Below are 11,151 nucleotides of genomic sequence, written 5' to 3' on the forward strand. Positions count from 1 at the left end.
ATGATTCAAATGTTCAAAAAAAGAGGACAAGAAACACAAAATAAATGAAATGATCATAAAATTGGCATATATATATACCATATTAGATGGGTTTAAATCAGATTGAAGATATCTGATTTGTGAAATGGAAAACACTGGACAAGTGAAATAGACACACGGGAATATCCCAAAGGCCTATATAGGTGGAGTCCCAAACGGAGAAAAGAGAGAACGAGACAGAAAAAAATATTTGAGGAGACAGTGGCTGAATATTTTCTAAAACTGATAAAAAACATCAACCCAAAGAATTTCAATGAGGAAAAACTCAATTCAAAAGAAGAAAAACATAAAGAGAGCCACATCTAGGCACATCATAGTAACACTGCAGAATATCAAAGACAAAAAGGAAATCCTAAAAAAATGACAGGGATAAAATGATGTTACCTTTAAAATAGTAACTGTAAGACTGGCAGCTGAATTCTCAACTAAACTGAATCAAGCCAGAAGCAAAAGAATAACATTTCTAATTGCTAAAAAAAAAAAAAAACAAACAAACTGCTAACTTAAATTTCTATGTGCAATAAAAATTTATTTTAAAAGTAAAGGTAAAATAAAGCCATGTCAGATGAAAATTTGAGGGTTTTTTTGGTTTGTTTTTGTTTTTGTTTTTTTGCTAGAAGATCTACACTAAAAGAAAATCTAAAGGGAATTCTTCAGACAAATGGAAATTCATTTCAGTTGAAAATTTGACAAGGCAGAAGAGAAAAAAAATTTATTGGGTCATTTTAAAGGAGTATTGACTATACAAAATTATAATTAATGTCTTTTTCAGTTAAAACACGTTTAAAACTAAAATACTAAACAAAAATTACTCAAAAGGAAAGAGGGAATAAGCAGAGCTTAAAGGTCCTGAGGATCAAGCAGTATCATGTTTGGGATAAAAACACTAATTTGTATTAGGCCCTAGTAAGTCAAGAATGAATAATTACATCTTGGGCATCTACTAAGATGACATAAAACTAGTTTCTCAATATAAGTGAAAATACTGTTACCAGTCATATCATAATTTTAATACAAGTGAGATAATATAAATGACAATAGGTATACCATGGCTCAATCAGATACTTAGTGAGCCTCAGCTTATCAATTATATATTTAATTATATATGAAAAGAAAGAATTTAAAAGGACAAGGAAGTCTGAATAAATATTGTTGAAATTATAACTAAAATATAAGATGTAAAGAGATTGTATAATGTATTTAGCACTCTGGGAACAAAACCACATCTCATTCTTTCAGCATAAAAGTCACTTTTCAATATTTAACTTTCATGTGCATATTTAAGGATTCATAAAGAAATTAGACTACTACTAGTAGTCAGCATCCCAAATGCAAAATGACAGTAATAAAAATCATTAAATTTCAGAAAAGGGAGTGTGCCATGCTAGAGTTATCAGGGAATTCTTCAAAACATAGGTGGAACTTGAAGTAGGCCCTGAAATGTGATTCAAAAACACATTTCATTTCTTGATAAAAGTGTACTATGGAGAGAAGGAAATGTACCTTCCTACAATCTTTGTCTAGAAATGGAAAATGAAATCTAATACTAGTAATAAAGGTCTGAATTTGGACACTTAACTACCTCATTCACAAAAATATTGATTCTTAAGCATGGGCACCTGGGGCAAGATAAATGACATGGCACTGAAGATATCCTGTTTGGAAAACATATCTTCCTAAAGTTTCCTCTCACTTCATACTTTGCCATAATTATAATTAGATGATGCAAGTTGGGAAGTCTACAGGGATCCTTTCTCCTGAGAAACAAGAAGATAAGAGGACTGAGTACCAATTTGCATAGGGAGATGATTTAAGAGGAAGAAAACCATGCAGAACCCTAAACTATCACAGCTATGTCTTTACAAAATGTCTTTTTCACTCTAATAAAATTCTGAGGGTTAATTATATTACCCAACCTCAGAGATAAAACCAGAATGATTTTTATCAGAGATTACTAATGTTGATAATTAATAAGAAAGTATACAATTACACTTTGGTGTCTTCATTTTTTCTAGTCTTGTCTTTAAAACACTATCACTATTCGTTATATATTGGTTCATGGTTACAATTTGTTGTATTAACATGGAATTTTTTTTGTTGTATTTATAAAAATTGTAAATCAGAGGAAGTGTAGGTTCTAACACCAGTCTCAGTGAACTATAGCTATAACCAACCATATCTGTTCATTTGAACCACGAAGTCATCAGGTATCACTATGCACCTGTTCATAATTTATCTATATTGCACACATAGTTCATGGAAAGAGAAAAATATATTTATTTGCTTGGAAAACCCCAAACTATGAGGAAATATCAGTTGTCCTTAATAATGTAATACAAATGCTATGACTGGATGTCCAGCATAATAACATAAATAAGTAGTTTATTACCCAAGGTCCACATGGCTCATAGGACTGCAGTAAATAAATCTAGAGGTGAGACGGACATTGCTGAATCAAATCCTCTAGGGAGTATATAACAAATTTAGTATAATTACGCAATGTGACTTGGAGTGACAGCTATGGAATGACTAGCACTTCCATTTTCAACATTTGTCTGTTTTTAAACCACACTTTCTCTGATACCAAATATTTGAGAGTCACTACAAAAATGTTTAACTATCTTTTCATCATAGTGATTTTACAAATAATTGATAATTTTACCTAAATTATAAACTTCAAATATACTTTGTAACCACGGAAACAGTTTTGCTTCTGAAACAAATCCTTCATGGCTCTGAATCCCAAATTATGTCTAGTTTTGTTTTAGATTTTACCCAATTTTTTAAAAAAACACTTTCATCATGTTTGAAGTAAAATAATTAATAAAATTTGCACAAACAATATTCTCTGAGGCATTGCTAACCAATCACCAAGGACAGCACAGAAAATGTTTCTAAGAAGTAGCATGACAGCACATCATTCTATATTTGGTTATTCCCAGAGAGTCTAAAGGAACATTATCAAAAGATACGGCTCAATGATTATGTAGCCTCAAGTAACTGAATAATTAAGTTATGATTTAACCCAATAATATTACTGTCCTAATTTACTATATATTGTTCAGCTTTTCTATCTGCTCTTCAGAGATTCCAAATAGTGAGTTACTGATCCAATGACCAAAGGAAGTTCCCAAAAGTGTTTCAAATTTTCCAAAGAAGTAATCTGTTATACTGCAGGAAAATAAAACATGTTTCTAAATCAGTGTGATTTAGAGACATACATATTCGCATTTAGAGTAGATGAGCTGAAAGTATCATGCTGTAGTTGACAGATGCTATCTACATAATAAAAGAGAATTGATGCCAGTCAATTCCCGCTAATATCCAATAAGCACAGAATAACAGAGCAGACAATGGCCCATATTTAACAGCCCACAAACCAATTATAAAGGACTGAACAGGATGCGGTGGGTCTCAATACTGGGAGTTTTGCTTTTCATGGGAGGATGGTTTCCTCATCATTATTTGTGGTACCAACTAAAACTTCTGAGACCAGGAGGCAGATATCACTTCCTGTCTGTATACTGTTCTCTGCAATTCCACCCATTTCATGGGGCCTCTCCTAGGAAGCTATGAGCCTTACTTCTCCCAGCTACAATGCAACCTAGAGTAGATAACAAATTGCAGCTGTTTCCTAGCCTATTATATCTTCTCAATGGACAAAGCAAATCCATACTAGTGTTAATATGCGTTTTCCTTGGTGGAAGCTAAAATCAGTCACACACGGTTAATTATATCATAGTCTCACCTATACCATCACAAACTGACATCCTTATTCTGCTCCAAACTTAGTAACACCAACGAGATCGGTAGTTCCCAGTCAACCCTCTAATCACTTTTTTTGAGTGTCATTTCCTCTGGACCCTATCCAAATTCTCTATTTCTTAGATCAATAATAAGATTAAAACCAATCTCACCACAATAGCAGTTAACATTGGAACCACATGAACTATACTGAACTGGGAGCATCACTTCATATTTACGATACCTACCTTTTAGAGCTGGATTTGAAATGATGAAATATGTGTTACTGACATCATTACCTCGTAATATAGGCCTTATTCAAATATGTTTATAGAATCTGACTGAAAGAACCATACCAGCTCATATTCAAGTTCTACTTATTTGCCCCAAAACTCCTTTTCCTTATTTTTTCCTGTGCGAATTATACTCAACATATGAAATATCAAGCTTAATAATTTATCCCTTCTAAGGATATTTAAATTTTAATTAATTTCTGTAGGATCCTAGTCTAGTCTAAGTTGTATTATCCATATTAATACATATATATATGTGTGTGTGTGTGTGTGTGTATGTATATACAGATATAAACATATGTGGAATATATATATGTGGATTATATATATATATGTGTGTGTGTATACATATATATATATACATATATATATATATATGAATATATATATATATATATATATATATATATACACCATTTAGAAAAACTTCCAAGAGTAGCCAACAATCATAGCATCATGAAATTTTAGAGGTGCAAGGACACTATGTCAGATTCTATTCCTTCAGAGGCACCAGCCTAATTACCCTGATTTTCAAAATAGGAAGATGTAAATTCTGTGATCTTGGAGTATAAAATCCAGTTCACCTTGAAGAATGTGAAGTCTAATGAACTCCACATAGATGCTATAATAAGGAAATAATCGAAAATGCAGTCAAAGATTATTCAAAGATATTTATCACGGAATTGATGAGAGAAGAAATAATTACAAATCTCCTAAATAAAATTCCCCAAAATAAGAATATGATCAAATGCTTATACTGGAGTTTGCCATTTTAAAACTTAATTAATAGGGGGAAAGTCTCCATAAATAATTTTACTATAGTATTTTTGCAACAGGTTTGCCACCAGAACACAGGTGCCATGAAAACCATTGTTAAATTTAAGCCAAAATGGGGAGAGAAAAATTCACATTGACATCTACATCATTGGACATGTAGATTCAGGCAAGTCCACCATTACCTTGTTCCCTGAAAATAAGACCTAGCCAGACAATCAGCTCTCATGCGTCTTTTGGAGCAAAAATTAATATGAGACCTGGTCTTATTTTACTATAATATAAGACTGGTCTATAATATAATATAATGTAATATAATATAATACTGGGTCTTATATTAATTTTTGCTCCAAAAGACACATTACAGATGATTGTCCAGCTAAGTCTTATTTTTGGGGAAACAGGCCATCTGATCGACAAATGTGGCAGGATTGACAAAAGGATCACCAAAAAATTTGAAAAGGGGTCTGCTAAAATGAGAGAGAGCTCCTTCAAGTACACCTAGGTCTTGGATAAACTAAAAGCTAAACGTGAGCATGGTATAACTATTGTTTCCATATGGAAATTTGAGAGCGGTATGTATTATATGACCACCATCGATGCCCCCAGGACACAAGGACTTTATCAAAAACATGATTATAGGCACACATCAGGCTGACTCTGCTGTCCTGATGGTTGCTGCTGGTGTTCGTGAATTTCAAGAAAGTGTCTCCAAGATTGGGCAAAACTGGGAGCATGCCCACCTGGCTTACACACTGATCGCAAAACAACTCATTGTTGATGTTAACCAAACCGATTCTCCTGAGCCCCCTTTCAATCACAGAGATAATGAGGAAATCAGCACCTACATTAAGAAAATTGGCTACAATCCAGACACACTAGCATCCGTGCCAATTTCTGGCTAGAATGGTGAAAACATGTTGGAGCCAAGGACAAACATGCCTTGGTTCAAGGGATGGGAAGTCACTTGTAAAGATGGCAATGCCAGTGGAACCACGCTGCCTGAAGCTCTGGATTTCATCCTGCCACCAGTTAATCCAACAGACAACCCCTTGGGTTTGTCCTTCTAGGATTTCTACAAACTTGGTGGTATTGGTACTGTCACTGTGGGACTAGTGGAGACTGGTGTTCTCAAACTGGGCATGACGGTCACCTTTTCTCCAGTCAGCATGTCAACTGAAGTAGTCTGTGGAAATGCCCCATGAATCTTTGAGTGAAGCTCTTCCTGGGGACAATGTGGGCTTCGATGTCAAGAATGTGTCTGTCAAAGATGTTCATGATGGCAACGTGGCTGGTGACAGCAAAAATGACCCACAAATGTAATCGGCTGGCTTCATAGCTCAGATGATTACCCTGAACCGCTCATGCCAAATCAGTGCAGGCTATAAACCTGTGCTAGATGGTCAAGCATCTCACATTGCTTGCAAGTTTGCTAAGCTGAAGGAGAAGATTGGTCGTCATTCTGGTAAGAACCTGGAAGATAGCCTCAAATTCTTGAAACCTGGTAATGCTGCCATAGTTGATATGGTTCTTCGAAAGGCTGCATGTTGAGAGCTTCTCTGGCTGTCCTCCTCTGGACCATTTGGCCGTTGGTGACAGGAGACAGATCATGGCTGTGGGTGTCATCAAATCAATGGACAAGAAGGTTGCAGGAGCTGTTAAGGTCACCGAGTCTGCCCATAAAACTCAGTAGGCTGAATGAATATTATCCCTAATGCCTGTCTTAATCAGTGGTGGAAGATCTCAGAACTGTTTGTCTCTGTTGGCCATTTAACTTTAATAGAAAAAGTGTGGCTAATGATAACAATGCAAGGTAAAATCTTCAGAGGGAAAAAAGGGTGTTTTGTGGATCTTTTGGGTTTTTTTCTGGGATAGTTTTAAGTTATTCGTTTTTAAAAATCAGTATTTTTAATGGAAATAATTTGACCAAAAATCTGTCACAGAATTTTGAGCCACAGTAAAACAAATTTTAGTGATAAAAAAACAATTCAGTGTGAAAAACAAAGTACAAAATTATACCTATAAGGTCATCCAAAAAAATCAAAAGATAATGAATATATATAGAAACATGGATAAATATAAACATATAGAAATATAGAAAAATGACTGAGGTAATCAGTAGGTAGCAATATTTCTTGATTATCACAGGTGGTTTTGTTATTTTCTAAAATTCTGTTTTCCATTTTTTTGACAATGCACGTGCATTACATCTCTAACATAAAATCACGCTACTTTTATTTCAGAATTTGTGAATCCATAAAATTAATCATTAGTCTTTTTTTTTTTTTTTTGCATTCCTTAGCCTGATCGCTCTAAGTCATTAATTGAAAACAATAAACAAAGCAAAAGCATCCTTCATGCCCCAAATTGAGGTTTCTCCATGGGTGACATCAAACAAGTATCTGGCTTGCAAATAAAAGACACAAAGTTCTGTAGAATATCTTGGAAATGTGAGAAAGGTGAGCTGATTCAGGGGTTGAAGAGGCTAGACCTAAAACAGAAACTCTAATGGTGCCTCTGCACAATCCTGATTTGGTCAGGGTAAAGGGTACATAAAAATCACAGGGATTACAGCGGAGAAACCTGACAAACACTACCTCAGTTAGGTGGTCAAGATCAATGTCAATAGTGATACGTCATGATGATAGCATATACACTTGATGTTATGTGGTGAGAGTGGCACTTGACCTTTTTGGTCTTCTTTCCCCAAACCCATGATTTCAGTATAATCATGAGGAAAACATCATGCAAATCCCAGATGAGGGACATTCTTCAATTCAGTGTGAAATTGAATACCTGACTAGTATTCCTTAAAACTTCCAAGATCACCAAACACAAGGAAAGTCTGAGAAAATGTCACAACCAAGAGGAATCTTGAAAAAGTAAAGATTTCAGGCAAGCAGATACCTAGGGGCAAAGCATTCCAGGCAGAAAAATAGGGCACTGGGCCTAAGCTGCATGTTTGCCTGGCATGTGCAAAGAGCAGCCAGAAAGCCAAAGTACCTGGAACTGTGTGAATGAAAGGAAGAGGGTGGGCAAAGTCAGGGATGGCCAGGCCACATAGGGCCTTGTAGGGCGTTACAAAGACGTGTGCTTTCCTCTAGTGACATGGGGAGCCACTGCTCAGTTCTGAGCAAGAGTCACTCCATCTGACCTACATTTTTGAAGGCTCACTCTTCTGTGTGGAGAATAGACCATGTAGTAGTAAACGCAGAAGCAAAAAGCCTGTTAGAAGGTGATTGCCGTAATTTTTGGTGGCTCAGACCAAAGTAGGTGTGTTCACGAAGAAAATTTGTTGAATACTTGATATATTTAAGTAGAGTCAACAGGATTTTATGATGCATTCAACAAATAGTTTAAATGGATGAATATTGGCCAACGTTCATTAGTAGGCAAACACCAGCAAGTGCCAAAGGACTCACTAAACATTTATGGGCAAAGAAGCTAAAAATAAAACAAAACCCGTGTCTGCTACATTAACATTATGTCTATTACATTTCTATGATATTGATAATGACTAATTGCTGGGCTTCAGTCTTCGAACATTGGCACCCAGCCAGGAAACTCACAGGGTTTTTAGGGACAGTTTGAGAACTACCATGTTTCCCCCAAAATAAGACCTAAGCGGAAAATAAGCCCTAGCATGATTTTTCAGGATGACATCCCCTGAACGTAAGCCCTGATGCATCTTTTGGAGCACAATGTAATATAAGACACTGTCTTATTTTCGAGGAAACATGGTACTAAGGTGCACAAATGTGAGGAATGATGATGCTGATACTGCAATTGCTTTTTCACGGATGCTATGAGAAGCATCTCACCTGTTAAGAGGAACATCGTCGTCTGATTACAACCTGACATTAGGGAGAGCATATGGAGGCAGACAGGTGGAAAGGCTCACAGGGCTGCTCTGCTTACCAGTCGATACCCCTTTCTGGTTCTTATTATTTTGGTAAAGATATTAGCAAAACAACAGTAAAAATTAAAGTGCTCCATAATCCTCAGCACCCACCATTAACTTCTGAAATATTATTGCACATTAGCTTTTACTATTACTTTACAAAAGCACTTACTGAAAGGCAGGGAAGCAAAAAAAAAAAAAAAAAAAATCTGGTGCTGGTTGTAAAGAAGAGGACGATTGCCTCTGCAGATTGTGGCCTCTGCAGATTGCCTCTGCAGATTGTTCCCCTTCCCCAAAGCAACAGGGGCCACAGAGGTCTTCTGAGGCTCCTGTTTGCTGAACTTGGCAAGAAAGAGTAGATACCTTCCAGAGTATGTGGGGGGCAGAACATATCCCTCCAATGATCAAGAAATGAGTGAGATGGGCCTCCTGTGTTCTTCATTCTGCTTTTCTTACATCTTCTCTCTGCTTTCGTGGGCCTCCCCGGGATCCAAGCCTGCTCCTAGGAAATTAACTGCGATGAGTTACATACACTTCATGTGCCCTTTGTTCAGGGATGCACATTATGTCACTTACTGGGCTAAAGTTGTAGAGTATCAGACTTTCTCCACCTCCTGGCCATCAGGTGGGGGCATTGTTTTATTCATTCAGGGGATATAGAGAGCATGGCATACTTTCTCAGGGCAGAGGGGAGGATGTGGATATTTGGATCGTGTTGCGTCTTCCCCAGTCAGCTGTCTAGCTGCAGCAGCCTCCTCTAATTTCATGCCTAATTCCAGGTCATGCTGAGAATGTAAAGCCTCAATTTTTCTCTTTACAAAATTGTATCACTCTATATACACTCTGCTCACAAGGCCTTTCTGAAGACAAATTAAATAATGTCGTCTGTTAAATCCAAGCCTGCCCCCCCACGACTCAATGAAAGATGCTATGTGTTATGACCCAGCTTTCTCTTCAGCTGAATTTAGAAACTGCAGCTTATAGTGCATCCTATGTTTATTCACAGTGGTATCTAATTTTGCACAGGACAATGGAGGCCTGGGCATTTGCATTTCTCTTAGTGGTTCCACTCTCCTGGCCAAGAAACACATGAAGAAGGGTCTTCACTGGCCCAGGACCCTCATAGGATTCCATTCATGCCCGCCAGTCTCTGACAGAGAAAGCCCCCCACAAGAAGGCTCAGCTCTCATAAAGAGCTCTGCCAGATTCGGGAACACGTGGCTTTTTGTTGAGCACCATAGGACCCTGTGTGACACTCCACGGCCTGGGCGAGGGGCTGTCACAGCAGCCTTTCACAATTCAAAGAGAAAAGGAAAATAGCCTGCCTTTGAGCGTCAGAGATGTGGAAGAGGCAGGAATCAAATCATGAATAAATAAATAAAAATACCAACAGCTGTGATATTTAAAACAGACAATCACTATAACAGCAAATGACAACCCTGCAGTCTGCAGAATCTGCTAATAAACTGTCTGCTGTGACTGTTATTAAAGATAAACTTATGAGCCATGATTATTCAACCATTAAACCTAAGTGGAAATCAAAAGAGGATCTGTGTCAGATGATGTATTTGGTGCTGTGTGGCCCAGGAAAATTACTCATCAAATTTGAATCCTGATGTCTCCGTCCTCTAAGGATTGGTCCCTTGAAATTTTGGCACTATTTATGCGAAACCATTCTTCTCTTTTTCCTTTAATTATAATTTTAGCTTGCTAATGTGCGCCTTTTTTGTTTTCAATAAATTGCTGTGATAAGTACATCTCATCTCATTATCCATAGAATAATGCGAGTGCCGTTCCACTCAGCTAGGGCACAGCTACAGAAGGCAAGAACTCTAAGACCTTCCTCAGAGCCACCTGCTGACCAGATGGCGCAGCTTCAGCCCTGAGGCTGATGAAAAATCTACCAAAAAGTACAGTTTGTGGGTAGCTTTGTCACTGTATTAGCTAATTTAACCTAACAAGAATCCAGTTCCAATTCAGAGGTCAGGCGATTACATTTCACTTGGATCTCAATTACTGCCCTTGGTATTACAGTTAGTGGTATGATTAAGAGGAACAGTGACCTATTGTGAAAGAAACAACATTATAGAATAAGATTATTATATGACCATGCCATTTGGAAGACAGGAAATAATGGCCCAGATTGAAAATAATCTTTAGTTAATGTCCTATATTTTTATTATATATAGGATGCAGCAGAGCATAACAGTAGAGTCAGAGCTTTCCAGTCTGATAGGATTTTCAAGTGTTGCCTTTCAGAAAGTCTGCTTGGTATTAATCTTTCCTAAGAACTTTGAATTAGGAATTTGAAGTAATCCCCAATGATCACGGTAATATTCTATATTTTTTTTAAATAAGAAACATAATACTAACTGTTAAATCTGTGCAACCTAAAATGGT

The 11,151-nt window shown here is 36.8% G+C and overlaps 1 pseudogene; it reads left to right on the top strand.

Moving 5' to 3' along the window:
• LOC117023141 (elongation factor 1-alpha 1-like) overlaps positions 1–6,543 on the top strand; it is a 139,416-nt pseudogene extending 132,873 nt beyond the window's left edge.
• Positions 6,544–11,151: the final 4,608 nt, after the last annotated feature.

Source organism: Rhinolophus ferrumequinum, chromosome 6, assembly GCF_004115265.2.
Source record: "Rhinolophus ferrumequinum isolate MPI-CBG mRhiFer1 chromosome 6, mRhiFer1_v1.p, whole genome shotgun sequence".
Lineage (NCBI taxonomy): Eukaryota > Metazoa > Chordata > Mammalia > Chiroptera > Rhinolophidae > Rhinolophus > Rhinolophus ferrumequinum.